The 23,025-nt window shown below is 45.2% G+C and overlaps 1 long non-coding RNA gene and 1 other non-coding gene across 2 annotated transcripts; both read right to left on the reverse strand.

The window, feature by feature from the left end:
- Window positions 1–12,193: 12,193 nt before the first annotated feature.
- On the reverse strand, window positions 12,194–18,477 carry LOC125963672 (uncharacterized). The gene is made up of 2 exons (XR_007476017.1): window positions 18,232–18,477; window positions 12,194–12,846 (listed from the first exon to the last, which is right to left on the reverse strand). It is a non-coding gene; the product is annotated as an uncharacterized LOC125963672 (long non-coding RNA).
- A 3,889-nt stretch (window positions 18,478–22,366) lies between these two features.
- TRNAK-CUU (transfer RNA lysine (anticodon CUU)) lies at window positions 22,367–22,439 on the reverse strand. Its single transcript has one exon. It is a non-coding gene; the product is annotated as a tRNA-Lys (tRNA).
- Between the last annotated feature and the right edge of the window lie 586 nt (window positions 22,440–23,025).

The raw sequence follows: 23,025 nt of genomic DNA on the forward strand, positions 1-23,025 counted from the left end.
GCAAGTTACCTTGCTTGGGTGTGGGAGCAGGAAAGACCCAGGCCTTTCTACTGGGGCTGTGTTTATCCCTGGGACATACCTCTCACACCCAATCTTCCCTTTTCTCTTCAGTCTCATGTCCTGTGGTTCCAGGGGTCAGGGCCTGATGGAAGTGGGGTGCCCCCAGGACTGCTAGAGAGCCCCAGCTCCTCAGATATAGGGGGCACAGGGGCCAGCGGAGCAAGCCTTCTCTGTTCCCCCAGGGGAAGCATCTGGGGACCAATACCCCACTGCAAGGTCAGGGGCTGGTGAGGGACAGGGTTTGGGGAACAGAGACCCTTTCCAGTGAGCTTGGGTGGAGATCACAGCCATCCACATGAGGGCTCGTGGGCTTGGAACATGCACAGCTTCTGTCTCTCAGGCTCTGTTCAGGGCCTTCGGGATCTCGCTCCTATGACCCGTTCTTTCCACATCTGCCCTTTGCACCTTTGCTGTCTGGTGGGCTGTCCTGGCTGCCTCAGGCCTGCAGTCTCAGCCCCCAGCCCCTACAGACTTCGGGCTCAAAGGTCTTACCATGGAGCCCAAGGTCTAGGAGGTAGAGTTGACAAATACAGGACACCCATGCAACATTGGGGCCATGCTGATACTAAAAACGTATTCATTGTTTATTTCAAATTCAAATATAACTGGACAGCTTGTATTTTTATTTGCTAAACGTGGCAACAGTAGTGGGAGGAAGCACCAGCAGGGAGCAGGGCTGACATAGAAAAAGGACCCCAGGCTTGCCTCCTGCCAGTTCTCTTTCCTGGGCTGCACCCCATCCCACAGATACTCGGGCTGTAAAGCAAGGGGTCTTCCCTTACAATGGGAGCTGGAGATGGCTGCAGAGGCACCCAGAGCAAACCCCAGCATGAAGGAAGCGAGCTGCCCCACCCACATTCCCCACCCGGGTCACCTGCCAAGCCCCTCTGACCAGCAGATCCTCTCCGTGCATGAAGTCACTCTGGGCAATTATGGTGTAAAATCTCGCAGCCGCTCTGGGGGCCGTTCAATGGTTGGGTGTATCTCTAATCTGGCCCAGTGACTGTCTTTCCATGGAAAGATAATAAACATTCACTGCCTCTCCCCCTTGCCCACACTCAATGTCAGGTCCCAGGGGAACACCAGTACACCATGAATGGCTGGGAACCGGGGCTGGTGCCCACACTTCTGGCTGAGCTGGTGGGGGGGCAGCCTGCACCCTGCAGCCCCCACATCACCCCCCTCCATGGTTGCTTAACTCCTCGGGAGACCGGCCTGCAGCAGGCTTGCATCTGTGGTCCCTGCAGCCCGGGTGGACCTAAGCTGTGGGAGGGTCATGTCTGGATATCTAGTTCCATCACTGGCCACAGAGCCCTGCAAGAAAGTGCCCATCAGAAAGGGCCGTGGGCACTTTCTCAGATGGGCATCATTGTCACCTGGCGTGGAATAAAGGGGCTCCACAGCCACGTGGCACTCACAGCAACCGTGGACAAAGTCTCTCTGAACAGCCTCTTGGGTCCCCCCATCCTCCCCCCACCCCGGCCACACACACACAGGGCGTACCTGGGTGAACTGACACTGCCCTCACCTTCAACTCCTCCCACCCACTGCGGTGGGCAGGGCCACCAGGCCTCTCATCCCAACATGATTAGGAAGAAGCACCTCCACCCTGAGCACCTCCTGCCACACGAGGTGAGCTGGCTGTGCTTTGATCATTATCACCACCACCCACATTTAGAAGAAACAGGGCTCGCTTGGAGGGGCAGCGAGTGCCGCATGTGGCCACGTGGGCGCCTGTCTTTGGAGGTGTGGCCTCAAGTTCCTCCTACCTGGACCCCCCAAACACTTGGCCCCCTAGGAAATCCCGAGTCTGGGGTAGCGCTCCCAGGCCTGCCCCATGGGCAGGGGCAAACCTTCCTGCGCTCAGGTCCAAAGCACACGTGCAGCTGACTGCGTGGAGCGCAGGTGCCCAGGGACTGGGTGCGGGACTCTGGGGCTCCACACAACTCCTTCCTTTTCAGTGCCTGCCAAACATCGATTGTGACCCACTGATGTGTGGACATAGCTCAGTGGGAGGTGGCCAGCGGAAAATGGATTGGATCACACATCAAGTATATCACACTTAGGGTGAGTTGATGCTGTTTCCTAAAATTTGCATCAGTTACACATTTATGTATGTTTACATGCATCTATACAGAAAATGTGAGTGTATCACAGGTAGGGTGAATGTGGGGCACATACAGAGAGTGTTTCTTATGAAAATTGTATCCGTTATAGATAAATGTATACACATGTGCACACATTATACACACATGCATATATATATACATGTGTACACTCGTGTGTGTATGGGGTTGCTATTTGAATTATATTATCTCCTGTGAGTCACAGCCAAGAAAGTTTGAGAAACTCTCTTTTATTCTGTTTACCTAAAGAGAAAGAAAAACTAACAAGCCAAAGTTCCCTTTGCTTTTCAGGAAACAGGCAGCAGATGTTTTTAGCGCAGGCTCTGAAGGTTGAGAAGAGGTGTGGCTGGCCGCCACAGGCACTGGAGGGCGTGTTGACACTGCCCGTGGATGTCCAGGAAAGCGCTTGGACACAAGAGGCAGGAAACCTCGGCTCCAAGACCACGGCCAATACCCCAGCTTCCCGGACCTTCCACGTTCCTCACTTGCCTTACCTGTACACAGGAAGGTCCTTGTGTGTGGCCCTAAGGAGACCTTCTTTCTCATTCACACCAGCAGAGGCTTTTAACTTGCAAAGAAAACTCAAGTCATCCCCAATGTCCCTTACAGTGACAAAGGCCTCTTAGAACCAACCTCACCCTCCTAGCGTGCAACTCACAAAGGAAAGAGACATAGACAAAAACTTAAAATAAGCAACAACAACACACACGGAACCCATCACCTCCCTCAGCCAGAGTGTGTAAGATACACTCAGGAAGGAAGTGGCCGGGTGATTCAAAGAGGCCGAGCTGCAATGTCTCAGGAAAGGAATATTTTCCTGGAAATATTCCTGGAATATTTTCCTGGAAAGGAAAAGGCCTGCCGTGTCTGTGGTTGGGAACAAGGTTTCAGATGTAACCTTGGCCAGTGCCCCCTCCTCGACCCCCGCCGGCACTCTAGACACAACAGCAAGGGTGGATGGGTGCAGGAAGGTGCCCAGCAGGCCCAAGCAAACTTCCTCCCGCTGGTCCTCGGGCCAGCACTGTGGTCCAGGGCCGGCAGGCAGGCCTGGGCAGCTGCACAGTCTGCAGGGCCGAGGGAAGACCTCCAAGAAGCCTGTTTCTCCATGTGCTCCCAGCCGCTGACTCACCCACAAACCTGTTTTGGATTTCTTGTCATAACCAGCTTCAGGCCCTGGCAGATCCAGCCCTATGGATGGTGTCATTCCCTAGCAGAATCCCTTCCACACCCCTGCAACTCGGGAGGACCCAGCTCTGAGCTCGTCCTGCCGCTGCCACCCCACAGGCCCAGGCTCAGTGGGTGGCCAGCACCCTGATTTGTCTGTGCTGTTTGTTCTCTGCCTTTCCTCCGTCTAAGAGCCCATCCCCATCCCCAGAGCCTAGCTTAAGGCCACCTCCTCTCCCTTGCTGAGGCTGATCTGGCATTTTCCCATGTCAGCAGCCGTGTGTCTAGCTGCATGAGCCTGAGCAAGATGATGAACTCTCTGAGCCACATTCCCCATCTGCAGGATGGGGATAATCAAGTTGCCAGCTGAGGCAAGATCATGGCTGCAAGGCACTGAGCCTGTGCATGGTACCCCTGGCTCCATGAGTGTCAGCACCAGCGGTCATGATGATACCTGGCCTTCCATCCTCCGACAGACATAATCTCTCTGCAGTAGGACTTATTGGTCCTGGCTCCATCTTCCCTTAGTGCCTATAGAATCTTCCCTGCAAACAGCATCTGATCAGAAAAGAAAGGTGAGGGGATGTGTCTCCTAGCTGTCTGGGGACCCTGCACGGTGGAGGGCAGCTAAGAGCCAGAGGGTGGCAAACAGCAGCCCCTGCAGGAGGGGCAGGAGCAGCTGGGGTGGCCACACCTCGGCTGCCGGGGACTGGCCTGGGGCCAACGTCCACGGCCCAGTGCCCAAGACATTGGTCAGTGTTGGCCCTCCTCCAACCAGGCAGGGGCTGGGCTACGGCCAGACCAAGGGCTCGGGAAGACCTTGCAGGCTGAGTGCTCAGCGTGGGTGTGTCTTTGAGTTGACGTTTCCTGGGGCCCTTGAAGCCTCTAGAATCCAAGCCCCCAGGCTGGCTGGGCATCCCCACCCCTGACCTTCGGCAGGAAGAAACCAAGCACACTCACCCACAGAGGCCAGAGCTGACCAGGGCGCTGGGCTGTCACAGCCCCAGTGCCTGCAGGGCGGCCGACGATGGGCGGGGGAGGCTGGATGCTCCTCTTCCTCCTCCAGAGGCGGGTGAAGTAAGGAGGACAAAAGGTGGCATTCCAGGGCCCTGCACGTGCTCAGGCAGAGGGAGACCCCAAGAGGACAGCTGTCTCAGCCTGGAGCGGGGTGACTGGGCCTCCTGTGTGTTCTAATGAGACGGGTGGCTGGACGAGTTGGTCCAGGGAGAGGAGGGGCTGGGCCCTGTCCTGTGTCGTAGACGCACTGAGGACAAGAAGCCAGGCCACCAGCAGCAGCGGCCAGACGCCCCTGTGGGCCTGTCTCCTGCTTCTGCACATCCTGGTGAAGTTGAGAAAGGTGAAGGTGGGGTGGTACGCGCAGTTCATCTGAATATCTTTACTGGTGTTGAGGGCACAGTTGCTGAGGTCACTTAGATTTTCCAGGCGGAGGCTCATGTTCCTCAAGTTAAAACAAACACGTTGTTCTTGAGAATTTCAGGACAGAGAATTGTTGAGGGTTTCTGGCTCTTCCCAAAGAAATGGGCTATTCTCAGGCTCGTGAAATAGAGAGGCCTGCAGGACCAAGGCCAAGAGGGTGCCAGGCCCTGCGCAGACCAGCAAGGCTGGCCTTGGATGGATTGGCCCAGCACCAGGGCCCAAGAGAGGCACCTTTCAAAGAAGGGTTATGGAGGGGAATCTCAGTGGGGTGAACCCAGGGGATCACGTTTCCCTTATAATCAAAAGCGAGGACCTGGTCACCCCACCTAGGCGTGAGCCACAGCACGGGGCCTGAAAACCAGAGCCAGCTGGGGCTCGCCTGGCCATCCCATCGAGGGGCTTCTCGGCCTCCGTGCTGCTAGACATCACACAGGATCCCCTGATCCACTAGCTCTCTACTCTCCCCTGCAATCTCCTCTCTCCTCAGGCCTCCTCCCTCCCCAGCTCCTGCCTGAGAAAAGAGACAGCAGAGGAAATTCTGAGACCTCTGCCTGCCAGCCCTGTGCTCAGAACCTTCTCTCCTGTCCCACCTGGGGTACAGCCCAACCTCCACTGGTGCACCCAGGATGGAGTTGCAGATTTACCAGATTTACCCTTCCTCCCCAAACTACCAACACTACCAGACAAGCTCGGTGAACAACAGAACATTGGGCGAGGAAGGATGGTGGTCCCTGGGAGATGGGAAATGGATGGGGTGAGCCCTGCTCCCTGCCTGAGAGGTTTATGGGCTGCAGAGCACACCGGGGGTTTCCTGGATGAATACAGAGGGCTCCCCAAGTTCAGGAGATGGAGCTGGACGTCCAGGGAGATAAAGGAAGCTAGAGTTTTAGGACAGAGGACCTAAACAGAGACCACTGCCAAGAGAGAGCCCTGGCGATCTGCAGAGTACTCACACGTGCCTGTGAAGAGTGCCCTAAGTGGGGAGAGACCAGTACCCTGTGCCCACTTGGGGTTTCACCGGCCAGACTGGAACCTCAGATTCACTGGGTATCAGGAAAGAGTGCTCAGGGGTTAACCCAGACTCTTAGATCTAGACGTACACAGCTCCAAACTCACCTGACAAATCACAAAAGTAAGCCTATAGAAGATCAAACAACTTCTAAGTAACTTTATTGCATCTCAGAAAAAAGCTCAAGAATAGTTCTCAGAATACAAAAATATCAAGCCTACAACCTGGTAAAACCTACAACACCTGGCATCCAAATAAAATGGACTTGCCAAAAAAATTTAAAGATTGAAAAATAAAAATTTTAAAAAACAAGGGGAAAAAATTAAAAACAAACAAAAAAAAGAATGACCTTGCCTACGAAGAAGCAAGAAAACACATCCCTAAGGAAGAGGGCTGGGCCTGGTCAGCTGGCCAGCACAGAGCGTCTTCTGTGGGCCAAAGGCCGGGCCTGCCTGGGAAGCAGCGATGAGGGAGTAGAGGTCAGGAGCGTCCCCTCTCCTAGCACAGGAGCTCCTCTAAATGCTGGAGGATGACAAGGGGGGTGGGGTAGGGAAGAGGTCATCAAATACACAAAAGAACAAAGAAAGAATCTGCTTCCACATCCCCCCCCAGTAATACTACATGAAAGGGTTTTCATACTTGCCCTAATTTCTATTTTTCCTCTTTATGGTGAATATACATCCAGAAAAAAATGTTTAAAATATGTGTTCAACTAAGCAAATTATAGCCAAGCAAACCCCTGTGTCACCACCAGTCAAATGCATCCCAGTGGTATCTCCTCGCTCCCTGCCCCCTGCCTGGATTTCTGCCCCCAGCATTTGCAGGAAGCCCTTCCTGAAATGGTTTTATAGTTGACCAGGCGTCCTTGCGTCCAGTGATGATAGTGAGAGCTGCGTGTCTCTGTAACATCTATCAATGGAATCAAGCAGTGTATGCACAGCTTTAGATCAACCTTCTTTCTCTCAATATTATGTACTTTGAAGATTTAACACTGTTGCTGGATGCATCTGTAGTTCATTCTATTCCTGGTATATAGAATTCAGTGTATGAACATGCTTTCTTTTTTAGTCCATTACACTATGGATGGACATTTGCATTGTTTCCATTTGGGGACTGCTATAACAAAAATACCACAGACTGGGTGGCTAAAACAACAAACATTTATTTTGCACAGTTCTGGAGGTGGGAAGTCCAAGATGAGGGAGACTGCATGGTCAGAGGTCGGGTTCTGGTGAAAGCCATCTAGACATCTTCGTGATTTAAAGATGGCTGTCTTCCCGTGTGATCTCACATGGCAGAGAGAGAGAGAAACGCTGGTGTCTCTTGTATAAGGTCACTAATCCCACATGAGGGCCCCACGGTCATGACCTCCCAAAGGCCCCACTTCCAAATACCATCACATTGGGGATTGAGTTTCAACGTATGGATCTGGGGGACACATTCAGTCCATGGCAGAGGCTATGATCAACATATTGCTAAGAACATACTTGCGTATGTCTTTGGCTGCAACACACACACATGCTAGTAAGTAGCTCCTAGAGGAACTGCAGGCTCGTGGGTGTGCAAATCTTCAGCTTAGAAGACACTGGCACACCATTCTCCAAAGTGATTACAGCACCAGCAGTGTTAAGAGTTCCTGTGATTTCACACCCTTACCAATCCCTGCCAGTGCCAGTCTTGTTGTGTGGAGCTAGTTCACTGTGATTTTAACTTGCATGGTTAAAGCACATGTGTATGTTATTGTCCATTTGGGTGCCCTCTCTTTGGAAATACCTGCCCATTTTTCCATTTTACTCGCTGTTCTATATCTTTTTTACTGATTTTTAGACGTACTTTATATATTCTGAATGTGAACCCCTTGCTGGTTACATGTGTTGCAAATATCTTCTTCCACTCTGTGACTTAATGTTTCTCTCTTTTAATGGTATCATTGATAAAGAAAAGTTCCGTAATTTAAATGAATCAAAGCCATCAAACATTTTCTTTATCATTAGTGTCTTTTGAATCTTGCTTAAAAGACCTTTCTCTAGGCCAAGATCATGAAGTTATTCTTCTATATTTTCTTCTACAGCTATATTATTTGCTTTTCATCTTTTTCATTGTTAAAATATATATAACATGGTATTTACCATATTAATTATTAAGTTCATTCACACTATTCTGCAACCATCAGCACCGCTCATTTCCAGAATTTTTCATATTCTCAAACTGAAACTCTGTACCCATAAAATAATAATTCCCCATCCCCCCTCCTCCCAGCCCCTGGTAGAAGCCATTCCCCTGTCTCTATGAATTTGACTACTCTAAGTACCTCATGTAAGTGCAATCATACTATACTTGTCCTTTGGCATGTCTTATTTCACATAGCATCATGTCCTCAAGGTTCATTCATGTTATAGCATGTGTTAGAATTTTCTTCCTTTTTTAAGGACTTTTTCATCTTTTCAAGCCTATACTTTTATGCACTTGGACTTTTCTCTCCTCAGTATATACTGAAAAGACTGTCCTTTCCCCATTGCTCCTGCAGGGCCACCTTTTGTCGTGAGTCAACTGAGCTTATGTGCCTGGGCCTGTTTCTGGGCTCTTTATTTTGGTCCATTGATTTTATATTTTTGAGCCAATAATCAGGCCGAATTCATGGGCTTGCCACCAATGCAGCTGCTCAGGGCCCCATGCTCAGAAGAGCCCAGCATTTGATGTAATATTCGCCTACTAATGTCTTAGAATTCTTGAAAGCCCTCACATTTTCATTTTACACTGGGTCCTGAAAATTACACAGCCAGTCTTGCCAGTAACACATTGTATTATTTTAGTTTTATAGTAAATTTGAAAACTTCCCACTTTCCTCCAATACTTCTTTAAGACTATCTTGGCTATTTTTGGTCCTTGCCATTTCCATATAAAATTTAGAATCAGCTTCTCAAGTTCCACCAAAAAAACCCAAAAACTGCTGCTTTTGTGATTAAGATTACATTCAATCTATAGATCAGTTTATGGAGAATTGAAAGTACTGAGACTTCCGGTCCAAAAACATAGTTAATTCCTCCAAATACTTAGATCTCTTAACATCTAAAAAAGATTTTTACATTTTCATCCCTATGCATGTTGTACAAATATCCAAGGAAGCTGACTTTCTTAAACTGTGGTAAAAATATGTAACATAATACTATCTTAAACATTATTAAGCATATAGTATTGTTAACTCTGCCCACATTATTGTACAAGGGTCTCTAGGACTTTCTCATCTTGCAATTCTATACAGCTCCTCACTTCCGCCTCCCATTAACCCCTGGAAATCATCGTTCTACCTTCTGCTTGCAAGTTTACTATTTTAGATCCCTGATATTGATGCAAGTAGAATGATACAGGACTTGTCTTTCTGTGACTGGCTTCTTTCACTCAGCATAATGTCCTCAAGGTTCATCCATGTTGTAGCATGTGTCAGAATTTCCTTCCTTTTTAAGACTGAAAAATATTCTATTATATGTATAGACCACGTTTTCTTTACCCATTCCTGTTGACAGACTTTTTTTTTAATAGATCTTTATTGGAGTATAATTGCTTCACAATACTGTGTTAGTTCCAACACTTGGATATTGTGAATAATGTTTCAGTGAACACAGATGCACAAATATCTCTTTGAGATCCTGTTTTCAATTCTTTTGGATGTACATCCAGAAGTGAGATTGCTGGAGTATATGGTAATTCTATCTTTAATTTTTTGAGGAACTGCCGTACTGTTTTCCATAGGGGCTGCAGTCAAACAAATTAGATTGAATTATTAGAGGAAGTATCATTAACTATGAAAAAGTGATGACTATCTCGTTTTGGATTTAAAAGCTTTTATCATGGGGACTTCCCTGGCGGTCCAATGGTTAAGACTTCACCTTCCAGTGCAGGGGGTGTGGGTTCGATCCCTGGTCGGAGAGTTAAGATCTCACATGCCTCACAGCCAAAAAAAACAAAACATAGAACAGAAGCAATGTCGTAACAAATTCAGTAAAAACTTTAAAAATGGTCCACATCAAAAAAATCTTTAAAAAGAAAGTTTTTATCAGAGGCAAACCAAGAGAACCACAATAGTTTAAGATATTCCAGTAGCCGTTTTAGATTGTTCACTAGAGTGTTTCTGCTGCCAGAGCAGAAAAATCTGCCAGTCTAGTAGAGTTTGCCAGAAGTTGATACAACAAAAATAACATTCAAGGATACAAATGATCAATAGGACTTAAAATAGACTTATAAACTGTATCAGTATTACACCATTAAGATATATGTACACACACATAAAGTTCTTGACCATCTCCATAAATCCAATTTCAGCCATTTTAGAACTTTAAAAACATACATCTATGTATTCAAAACAAGTAAAAAATAGGGACTTCCCTGGTTGTCCAGTGGTTAAGATTCCATGTTCCCAATGCAGCGGGGCATGGGTTCAATCCCTGGTCGGGGAAGATCCTGCATGCCTTGCAGTGTGGACTAAAAAAAAAAAAAAAAAACTAAAAAATACTAATCACACCAACACTTTTACAATCTTTCTTTTTTTTTAATTTATTTTTATTTTTGGCTGAGTTGGGTCTTCATGGGTCTTCGTTGCTGTGCGCGGGCTTCAGTAGTTGTGGCTCGCAGGCTCTAGAGCACCGGCTCAATAGTAGTGGCACACAGGCGGCTTAGTTGCTCCACGGCATGTGGGATCTTCCCGGACCAGGGCTTGAACCCGTGTCCCCTGCATTGGCAGGTGGATTCTAAGCCACTGCACCACCAAGGAAGCCCAACACTTTACAATCATTAAGGCTATTTTCACAAATATAAACTATTCACCAAGAACATATGTAGAAATTGCCTTTAACTAAATATTATTCTATTTAGTATACTGCTCATTTTTTTAAAAACTACAACTGTTAAAAAATGTTGATGCATCTTAAATATTTGTGCTAAAAAAGTTACCAGAAACAAAATACTAAAAACATTTTTGACTTGGTAATGCATTATCCCATTTATCTTTGGCTAAATGTAAAATCAGTTTTTATTACCTGAGTACAACATTAATACAGAGAAAAGGGAAAGGGAACCCCCAGGATTCAAACTTTGCCAGACAATCCAACAAACAGAAGTTAAATGTACTCATTTTAAATGTTAGCTTTTACCTTTAACATAACTACTCAGTGCTTACTCAGCATATTATATTTGCAAATAAAACTGACTTTGGTAGTATTTTCTCACAAGTCATTAATTACACAAAGCTTATCTTGCTCCCATAAATAGTCAATCTTCTATCTTTCCCCTCAAATGCTCTTTCCAACTACTGGACCTTTAGCAGGTCAGTAAGATGAATGGCAAGATAGCAATGCTTTATGTGACCCACTAAGCAAGCAGTTAAGACACCCATAGAGAGAAGATGAGGAACTATGAATCTATGAAAATATATGAAACAGGCAGCTCTCACTAAAGCTACCAACCATTGAAATCTGGTATTATCCAACGACTAAAAAGTGCCTTTGGTTTTTAAGTAAAAATAAAAGACACATTTTTCATTTTCACTGAGAATTTTATTGAACAACGTATTTATCATTTTGTTCCACTACCTTGTGCCATTTTTCAGGCAACTCATAATTCCATCTTCCCAAAACTTTTCATCTTTTTGAGCAAAGAACTGTTCCAGGTGCCTTTTACAGTCTTCCAGGGAATTGAAATTTTTTTCTGTTAAGAGAATTTTGTAAAGACCAAAATAAATGGAAATCAGAAAGTGCAATGTCTGGTGAATACGGCGGATGAATCAGAACCTCCCAGCCAAGATATAACAGTTTTTGCCTGGTCATCAAAGAAACATGTGGTCTTGTGGTATCCTGATGGAAGACTATGCATTTTCTGTTGACTAATTTCGGACGCTGCTTTCAGTTGGTCTAACTGGGAGCAGTACTTGTTGGAATTAATCGTTTTGTTTTCCAGAAGGAGCTCATAATAGAGGACTCCCTTCCAATTTCACCATATACACATCACCTTCTTTGGATGAAGACCGGCCTTTGGTGTGGTTGGTGGCGGCTCATTTCGCTTGCCCCACGATCTCTTCTGTTCCACATTATTGTACAGTATCCATTTTTCATCACCCGTCACAATTTGTTTTAAAAATGGAATGTTTTCGTTACATTTAAGTATAGAATCGCATGTGGAAATATGGTCAAGAAGGTTTTTTTTTTTTTTCTGCTTAACTCGGGGGTCCCCAACCCCCAGGCTGCGGATCGGTAACCGGTGCGCAGCCTGTTAGGAACCAGGCCGCACAGCAGGAGGTGAGCGGCAGGCAAGCTAGTGAAGCTTCATCTGCCGCCCTCCATCGCTCCCCATTGCCCACATTACAGCCTGAACCATCCCCGCCGCCGCCCCCCATCCCCCACCCCCGTCCATCTGTGGAAAAACTGTCTTCCACGAAACCGGTCCCTGGTGCCAAAAAGGTTGGGAACCGCTGGCTTAACTTATGTGGAACCCAAACATCAAAGCGACTGACATAACCAAGCTGGTGCAAATGATTTTCAACACTTGATCTGGATATTTTGAGTATGTCGGCTATCTCCGCGTGGTATAATGTTGATTGTTCTCAGTGAATGTATCAATTTGATCGCTATCAACTTCAACTGGTCTACCAGACTGTGGAGCATCGTCCAGCAAGAAATCTCCAGCATGAAACTTCACAAACCACTTTTGACATGTTCGATCAGTCACAGCACCTTCTCCATACACTGCACAAATCTTTTTTGCATTTCAGTTGCATTTTTACCTTTCTTGAAATAATAAAGCATAATATGCTGAAAATGTTGCTTTTTTTTCCATCTTCAATATTAAAATGGCCACACAAAAATTCACCAATTTTGATAAGTTTTTTTTAAATGCACGCTGGTATAACAGCTGTCACAATACAATCTAACAAAATTGTTTTGAACGAAGTTAAAGACAACTAAATGCTACTAGAGCCAGCTTACAGGAAAACCGAATGAACTTCTTGGCTAACCCAAACTTCATAAAGAAGAGGCCCATGAAAGCACAGCACTCTCTCACCTGTAAAAGTAAAAAAGAAAAAAGAAGTACCAGGTTAGTTGTGATTTCTCTTCATATTTAAGAATAGTCACATCTGGGACAGCCATCACACTTGTATTACGATATTTCTCAAAAAAATTAGGCAAGTGAGTAAGGCAATGTATCCATCAACACTTCAGATCAAACTTGAATATAACAAAAAAACCTTAGCATCTAATGTAAACGACTAAAAACAATTAGGATATCGACCTATTTAAATCGTCAAATCATGTATCACCTGCTAAGCAAATAAAATCTACTATAGCCATCTACTGGCAGGGTTGGTTTATTTTTCAATATACATCTGGGATTTAAAGAAATTTTAAGACCTTATGCTCTACTTATTCTTTCTCTGCTTCCAACCCTTTTAAACTGATTAAGAAAAACATTCCATACAAAAAAATTTCAATGTGCATCAGATACCGCTGTTTTTTTTTTAAAGAGGTCCCACTATGTTCATGCCTTCAGTGTGGTCAATGATGCTTGGGTATTGGGCTGCTTCAATAAACAACAACAAAAACCAGACAAGAATTCTAACCTTTGGAACTTACACTCTATGTTGAACCTACCATTAAGACTTGCAAGACTAAATGTTAGGGACTGGAATAAGATCTGGAAGACATCCCTGCTCATCAGACAAATCAGGCAGGCAATTCTTGGCAGTACCTCAAAATATCATTTGATTGTAGAAGAAATAGATTTCTCACATTATTTTCAGTCCACTTGGTTTCAACAGACCCAGAGGGAACCGAAGTGCCAACACAGTCAGCTCTTCTAGCTCTAAAATTAAAATAGCCTCTACTAGCTCAGTTCTGAAGCGACTATAGAGCAGTATGGGTGACACTGATATGTAACCAAATAGTTTTACAAAATTTACTGGATTTCATATTTTAACTGTTTTCATAAACAATAAGAAGAGTGACTGATAAGCTACTTGGGAAGGTCACAGGGAAGGGCCCAAGCTGAGGAAAACAATTGGTACAAAAGCATAGAAGAAACATGATATAAATTCTTGTGCAGTAGTCCACTCTGAGAAACCACTGCCTGAGGCTGCTAGGCCTATGCAGAACTGAAAGTGGAGACTAAAAACAGGGAGACCAAAGACTTTTCCCAACAGGGATAGAACAGAAATAGGTATGAATCAAAAGCAGTGAGGACAGCTAAGCCAAAGCAGAAACAGTTTAAACTGACTTCCAGCATGGTGGGAGCATTAATCAGAAAAGGAAATGGAGGGAGGGGGTTTCAGATCAATTTTGGAATAAGTTACAGTGGCTACAGGATGTCCAAACTGGAGCCATCTAGTAAGCAGTTGAGTATATACGTCTGGAGCTCAAGAGAACGCTGGGCTGGAGCCATTGCTGAATACTGTGGACAAGAATGAGACCATGGGGATGTAGATCCAGGTTTAGGGCCTAAGCAGCAGCACCAAAGATCAGACCTCTGTACCTAATTTAACTCTCCAGGTACTCTTTAAAGCACCCTGAAAGTGGCCTTACTCCCCTCTCCCTCCTTTTGGCTGCTGCCACCAAAGACAACCGCACTGAGGCTAAGACCCTTTGACCTCCATTCTAGCTACCTGGCCCTAACATCCTGTTGAAAACATACACAGTAAGTTGAGGAGTATGAGCCAAGATAACAAATGCCTATTTTTTCACGGAAGTGGAAACACTGTTAATTGGGGAAGGAGCAAACCACTGTCTCAGATATGGTTTTTTAAACCTTAATCCTTGCTAGTATCAAACTCTAAAGCTAATTTTGCCCAATGCTCTCAAATTCAAGGGTGATGAGATTCCAATTCCCCATCCTCCCACTGGTTTGCTTACTGGGAACATTACTCAAAGCCCAGCATCAGTCAGTCTCCTGACAAGCCAAAAGAGTCTCCCCCCCCGACAATGGGCTAGACGCCCAATAGTCTTCTTTACCTTATGCTTTAACATTTCAAGTGGAAGACCAAGTCCGGTGCAAACCAGTCACTGTGCTTAAAAACTGCTTATAACATATGTTGTATCATTATTAAATTAAGAAAAACTTTCAAGTTTAAAAGAATCATGAAAAAAACTGTTTCTGATCATTCATATTCCCATTACAGAAGCTCAATTCTTCTGCAGTGTTTTAATACAATTTTTAGTTCCAACAGAATATTCCTTTTTCCTTACAAGATATTCTCTGAAAATGTCTTATAAATAATTATAACTTCTTAAAGATGGTTATACAACTCAACTTTGACACAAGAGTAGAAAACATGTCTGGAAAGTGATGGTAACTGCAGATTCTTGGGTAGCTTCAGAACCTTACAGAGGGGCTTCCCTGGTAGCACAGTGGTTAAGAATCCGCCTGCCACTGCAGGGGACACAGGTTCAAGTCCTGGTCTAGGAAGATCCCACATACTGCAGAGCAACTGAGCCCATGCTCCACAACTACTGAGCCAGAGTGCCACGACTACTGAAAGCCCATGCACCTAGAGCCTGTGGTTCACAACAAGAGAAGCCACCACAATGAGAAGCCCGCACACCGCAACTAGAGAAAGCCCGCACGGAGCAACAAAGACCCGATGCAGCCAAAAATTAATTAAATCTTGCAGATACATTGGTTCCTACTCTTGTCTAATTCAACACTACAGCAGCACATGGATTCTCCTTCACTATTATCTCCTCTCACTCTACCATCCCTCTAGCTTAGAACTAAAGCACTTCCTCCAGAAAGCCATCCTTAACTGTCCCAGACCTGGGTGATTCTCCTTTGATATCCTACAGTGGGGATTAATTTTTTGCACCATGGACCCTTCAGTCTGATTAAGCCTTTGGGCCTTTTCCCAGAATTTTTCTACAAACACGTAAAACAATATTACAAAGGAAACCAACTGTACTGAAATAGTTTTCAAAACATTTAAAATATCATGGTCTATGGTATTATATGAGCTTCTTAACCGATGTAAACATTTAGCTGTTGATCCAATAACTATCACAATTCTGAAGTAATGAAGAGCATACATTACATCCGAATGTATCTCCCACAACTGTAATGCTGGGATGTGAAAACATACAGCTAATACTACTGTGGGGTTTTTTGGTTTTTTACTTTTCTTTTATTTCTTTTTTTTGTTTTTTTGGTTGCATTGGGTCTTAGTTGCGGCGTGCAGACTCTTCATTGTGGTGCGTGGGCTCCTCTCTAGTTGTGGCATGCTGGTTTTCTCTCTCTAGTTGTGGCATGCGGGCTCCAGAGCACGCGGGCTCCAGAGCACGCGGGCTCTGTAGTTGAGGAGTGCAAGCTCAGTAGTTCTGGCGCGCGGACTTAGCTGCCCAGCGGAATGTGGGTCTTAGTTCCCCCACCAGGGATGGAACCAGCATCCCCTGCACTGGAAAGCTGGTTCTTTACCACTGGGCCACCAGGGAAGTCCCGGGTTTTCTTTGCTTTTTTTGTGGGGGAGGGGATCTACATTCATAACTGAAATACTAAATTTTAGCGAGACAATAGCAAAAAAACTTTTTCCCGTCCAAGTTCACGGATCTTCTGAATTATAAACACTGACCCTAGATTAAGAATCCCTGCTGTAAAACATCTAGTTTAAAAAAAAAAAGGCAATCCATAGAACTCACACAACTTCTCAGGGTGGGAGAAAGCAGGTATTAAGAGTCAGTTATAGCAGAAACACCCTTGGAAACCTGTTAAATATTCCATAAAGTTACAGTATAATTGTGTTTTGTGTACATGACTCAAAGTAATTCTAATGCACATTAAAGTTTGAAAATCCCTACAACAACTTTTGCAGACGTCTCGACATCCATTGTAACTAACACATACACCCATAATAATGAATGGGAATTTTAAAATGTTCTTGCTTGACTTACAGAATTTTACTTCCATTTTAGTTTACTATTAACCTCCACTTTAATATAAATTAATAGATGCGTTAATTGTGAAAATTAAAGAGCTAGCTGCCTTCCACTAGAAATCAAGTTCTACCGTCAGCCAAGGCACGTCGATCAAAGACTATAAAAACTCAACTTTCGAATCACTGTTAATCACATATTATTGCAATTAGTCAAACAACTGCTGTACTTAGAAGATGACACCAAGGCAATGGAACTTATAAATGGAAACAGAATACCATTAAGGTAGTTTTTATTTATTGTTTTACAAGCAACTGCACAGCAAGAGCGCACTCACATTCCCATAGGATGTTGGCACTCGGCTTTTCAGAAAGCAAAGGGATGCCTTCGGGCAACACAAAGCCGACCCAGACGCTGGCGCTTTTTCTTTCCTGTCCCCACCCACCTCTTTGGGGTAAGCACCGGAGAACAGGTCCCCGGACGGTGGCGGTGGAAGAAGGGGGCGCTGCATCTGCCCTAAAGCGGCGTCTGCGGCTGGGAGCCGGGGGATCAAGGCGCTGGCGGCCAAGACGGGATGGCCATCTTGCAGCGGCCGTTTTACAACGCAGTTCTCCCGCCCCCAGGCGCGAAGCCCCCCCCCACCGCCCAGCCGCAGCCCGGAGGCTCCACTGAGCGCGACCACCTCGGGGCTCGAGGTCGCCCCCGGAGCACCAGCCGTTGGCCGCCCACGCAGCCGGAGGGCCCCGCACCGGCGCCCGAAACCGCCGCCGCTCCTTCGCCTCCCTCATGCCACATCTCTTCCCCTAACGGCCACCTTGGCGCACCCGTCGCCTCCCTGCAATAGGCTTTCTCCACGCCTTCTTCCTCAGAACAAACACTGCACTAACGCTTTGCCACGCGGCAACGGCTCCCTCTGCCACTCTAACGCCTGCCTAACCCTTTCGCTTCACAAGGTTTTGTCTCCTCATGACGCACCGAAATAACCCGCCGCAATGCGCTTTCCCCGCACAAAGACCTGCCCGCTGCCTCCTCGCAGCGCAGCCCTTGCTGCCCCCGGTCCCCGAACCTCAACCAACCCAGCCCGCCTGCCTCCCTCTCCTGCGCCTGTTACCGAGCCCAGCCTTGTTCTGCTCGCCGCAAGACTGGCCAATAAATCGGGTGCTGAGTTGTTGGAACAAGGAATAACAATTTTAATCAGAAAGCTAGCCGACCCAAAAGATGGCAGACTAGCAACTCAAAAAATAAAACCGAAACCATTTTACTTCAATCCAAATTCCCGCTCCTTTTATAGAGAAGAAGGGAAGGGGAGAGGCCCACTGTGGCGCCCACCAATGGCTGAGCGGGACCACTTACCGGTGGCTCACTGACAGTTGCTCGCTTTGGGGAGCGGCCCGCTGCTGCGCCCACCAATGGCTGAGCGGCGGTTGCTGGAGCAACGAGGCTGCTAGGACTCGCGTTTGCCCCTCCCCTATTACAATTCTTCTCCCTCTCCCTTAACACACTGTTAGACGCCTTTTCCCCAGGGGCTCAGACTCACCCTCCTGGAATTTAGACTTCAGGCCATGCTTCGGAGCCATTTGTAAGCGATTCGCAGCCGCCTCCTCCTTCTCCTACCTCCCCCGACTACTGCCCCCTACTCTCTATCCCACCCAACTCCGCGTCAGACGCGCCGTCAGGCACCGCCATCTCTACATCCTGGGCCGGATTTACCAGCACCCACGGAGCCGACAGCATCGCGACCCACGCAGCCGCTGCTCCAGCCAATGGCAGCCCGCTGCGCACGTGGCCCTACGCCGGCGCCGTCCCGGGGCAAGCCAGGATTGGTAGCTCCAAGGCACTTGAGGCGCCGCGAGGTGGGGGAGGGCCGGCGGCTTCTTCCCATCCCCCACCCCCTAATGCTCTGCCCCTCCCCCACCCCCTGACTGCCTGGGATTTTTAAAGCTTAAATTTGATTTTGTGTGTTGTTGGGGCGATGGGAAGGGAGGCGGCGCCTCACCCGCAATAAAAGAATGGGAAAGGCCCAGTTTCGGAGGCCCTTAGGCGGCCACAAAGATGTGGGCTTTGAAATGGCCTGAGAGAAAAGGCTACCTCTGAAGCCTACTTTCAATAGCATCTCGACTAGTGTCTTCATAGGAAAGCTTTAGGGTCAGCAATCTGGACGGAAGAGGGTAGGTAATGGAGTCTGCGTCTAGAAGTTTCATTGTTTAGCAAGCTCACTGCCGGCTTATTTGGTGGGACTGACGGCCATCTGTCGGGTCCTGCTCCTCCCCTTCTCCAGCCCTGGTCCTGCGGAAATGAGGACGAAGAGGGAGACACAAGGCAGGCTGCGGGGAGTCGAAGTCTGGCTTTTTGAGATAATGGAGTTCAGCCCACCTCTGAAAGAGGCCAACGTGAATAATACCACACGATACCGAGGTCGGGGTTCTGCACCTGCCCTATTTGTGCAAATTTTTGTCACCTAATTTCTTTGAGCTATTATTGAATATACACACAAATGAATTTCCTCATGTCGGTTCCCCTGTTCAAAAAGTGTGTAGTTTTCTCAGCTGCAAAATGGGAAGAATAATAGTACCTTTCCATCCGTTTACTGTGCGAATTGCATGGAAAGGCTTAATGCGGTGTTGAACAGTGAATTGGTGCTTAAGAAACGTTAAGGAGGATAAATCCCAAAGTCCTTAGCTTGGCATTTGAAGTCCTTCCACAAACAGTCCCCAACCATCCTCCAGGCTTTACACTTGTCTCATCAGTGCCTTTTCTAACCCGCCCCCCCCCAACATGCTATGCACCCCGTGAATTCCAGACGCCTCTCCATTTATCTGACGCCAACTTCTCCTTCAGTCTTCCCTTAACACAACCCCTTCTTTGACCACAGAAACCCACAGAGAACCCTCACTCCATTGTCTGTACAGCATCTGGTCTGTACTGCTTAGAGCATCAAAAGAAGGGGCAAGGGTCTCTTTGTGACCACACCACCACACCAAAACCCTGAAGTACACTTCTTTTTTTTAACGTTTTGAATACAAAATATTTCAAAATAATTCAAAATTCAATAACTCAAAAAAAATTAATATAAAAACGCAGATAGTGAAAAGTCCCTTTCCTACTTCAGTCCCTCATCTGCCCCTTTCCCCAGCAAAGGTACTACCCCGTTGGTACCCAATTATTCCTCCCCCAACAAAATAAATACACACAAATTCCAAATATGTCTATTTCATTTCTAAACAAGTGAGTACATATCTCTAAATGATAAGGGCTTTTTAAAAACACAGTACCATTATTACATTTAAAAATAAATGCTTCCTTAATATCTTCAAGTATCCAGTGAGTGTTCAAATTCCCAGGATTGTCTCATACAATCTAATGATTGTATTGTGTATGTCACATTATAATCTTATGATTGGTTGGTTCAAATCAGGATCCAAACATGGTCCATGTATTTCATTTGATTGAGTTCACTCTGTCACTCTCTTTTTCTTGCCATTCATTTGTTGAAGCAACTGGACCACTGAGAATTAGCACACTTTCTTAAAGTAATTTATTTATTGAATAATTGAATATAAAGCCTCCAAATATGAGTTCGATGGGAGAAGAAAATGTGTTTAACTTAGTGTATCTTTGAATATATTATTTTAGTACAAACATTTATGAATCATTAGCCAACATAATAAATCACCAGCCAACAATAAGAAAATATAGTTTGAGATTGCGCTCATTTCTAAATATTACTTCTGAAGGAGCTGTGATCATAATGTCCTCACTTGAGCTGAATGTAGGTCCACATCTAAACAAACCATTGCTTTTCCTACAGCTTTGGAAATGAAAGGAAAGGAAGATGATGACAACTATTTAATATAAGTTTGAAATGAAATGAAGATGATGGCAACTATTAATATAACGTATACTAAAATAAATTTAAAATCAAAATCACCTCCCCATAGAACACCGATTGCATTAGTTTCCTGGGGCTACCATAACAAAATACCACCAACTGGATGGCTTAAACAGCAAATGCATTGTCTCACAGTTCTGGAGGCCAGAAGTCCAAGATCAAGGTGTTGGTAGGGTTGGTTTTTTCTGAGGGTCCTGAGGGAGAATCTGTCCAGGATTTTTACCTAGCTTTTGGTTGTTTGCTGGCAATCTTTGGCATCCCTTGGCTTATAAACACATCACTCTGATCTCTGCCTTTATTTCACGTGGCATTTTCACGTGTCCAAATGTGCATTTCTGGGTGCCTACCTGTGTCCATATTTCCCCCTTTTATAAAAACACAAGTCATATTGGATTAAGCGTGCATTCTACTCTGATATGACCTCATCTTAACTAATTACATCTGCAACAACCCTATTTCCAAATAAGGTCACATTCTGAAGTACTAGGGGTTAGAACTCCAACATACGAATATCAGGGGGACACAAATTCAACCCATAACACTGACCTTCAACTTAAAATGGATATATATTTAAAAGTAAGTATATCTTCATTGACTTCTCATCAATTTACCAGTTTGAATTTTCTCTGACAGAGTTTGCCTTTTAAAAAATTCTACTTCACCTCCCATCCCCTAGAGATTAAATATTCCTTTGTAATAACAGGAGTATTTAGGGGTCTTCATTTTCGATTGTGAAATTTTCCATGTGTTTCTTCCAAAGTCTGAAATAGTATCTTGAATTGATGATAATAACATATGGTAATTGTGGAGAATGTTTGAGAATTGCTGGGAATGACAGGAAATATTTAAGCAAGGAAAGAATTTGCAGCTGTGAATGTAGAAGCAAAGTTTCGCCCTAAGAAATTGAGTTCTTTTAGGAAAACATATGAAGGAAAAAATAATTACTTGCTTTGAGATATGGTTTTTTTAAAATTGAGGTATCGTTGATTTACAATGTGTTAATTTCTGTTGTACAGCAAAGTGATTCAGTTACACACACATGTGCACACACACACACATACATACACATTCTTTTTTATATCACTTTCCATTATGGTTTATCACAGGATATTGAATATGTTTTGAGACTGCAAAATTGCTACAGTAAAAATGTTCAGTTTGGATCACTGACTTAGAAAAAAAGAATTATGAAACTCCTATGTCTGTTCACAATAGCTATCATCACTAAAACAATCTTACAGTGGTTTAAACAACCCATAATAATCACTAGCCCTTCCCAAATGCACAAAGTAAATTACTTAGAGGAATTCAAGGATATGAAATTAATGTGCATAGTAAACCCTGTGAATCAGAGCTGATCTCCAAACTAATTTTCGGTATCACAGGGCATAAAGTTAAAATTACACATTTCAAACATTTTGACAGAGATCACTTCAGCAATATTTATGAACCCCATAATTTCATTAATTTTTCATGTCTTCTATCTCCTAACCTTTGGCATTCCACTGACCTTCAAATAGACCACTCAGTAACAAATATTTTTATACACAGATAACCTTTAACTGTGTATTTATAATATGAAATTGTTTTCTAGTTTTATTGTTCCCTTTTTTTAACTTGTTCAGTCTTAATTTTTAATGTGTTGAACTGTTTGAAAATAAGTAACACTGGATTGAAGTCAGTTACGTGTTGAATTGTTTGAAAGTAAGATCGTCTAGATTGAGTTCAATTATTATGGACCATATGAAGTAATAGCGAATTGGAAAAAACGCAGAAAAGCAACCGCCCAACGTGGGGCTCGAACCCACGACCCTGGGATTAAGAGTCCCATGCTCTACCGACTGAGCTAGCCGGGCAGCTGAGCAACACCCTTTTTCTAAATCTTTTCAAAGTAATAAGATTGTTTTAACTTGTTCCAAGATTTATATTTTGTATCTAAATTTTTTCCCATAATTTTTTTGGGTAAAGTTTTATACTACTCTCAAAATTGTGTTTCATTTCCGACTCTGTGCACACAAACTTTTACTGTTTAATAAATGTTTAAATGGCCCTCTAGTGGTCAGCGGTAAAGCGGGCTGATGCAGGCGCCCCTGAATTCCCGCTGAGAGGACGGAAGTGAGCGTGGGTGCCTCCTGTTTATCCCCGAGATCCCCGCTGAGAAAGCGCTCACCCCCTGCCGCTCCGGGAACCAAGAATGTTCTCGACACCTGCGTGGCCGGACACAACAGCTGGGTCTGGAGGAACGTCCTGCGTACCTTCTAAAGAAGATCAGATCCAAAGCACATGTGTAGAGCTGGCTGGCCTCTCGGGGGCCCCCGTGTGGCTTTGAGGTATCTGGCATTTTTCTACGACACGACGGTGGTTCAAACGAAGCCATGCCCCATTGTTCACATAGTAGAAGATTATTAAAAAGCTAACTCAGTCTCAGAAATTAATTGAATT

Source organism: Orcinus orca, chromosome 2, assembly GCF_937001465.1.
Source record: "Orcinus orca chromosome 2, mOrcOrc1.1, whole genome shotgun sequence".
Taxonomy (NCBI): Eukaryota; Metazoa; Chordata; class Mammalia; order Artiodactyla; family Delphinidae; genus Orcinus; species Orcinus orca.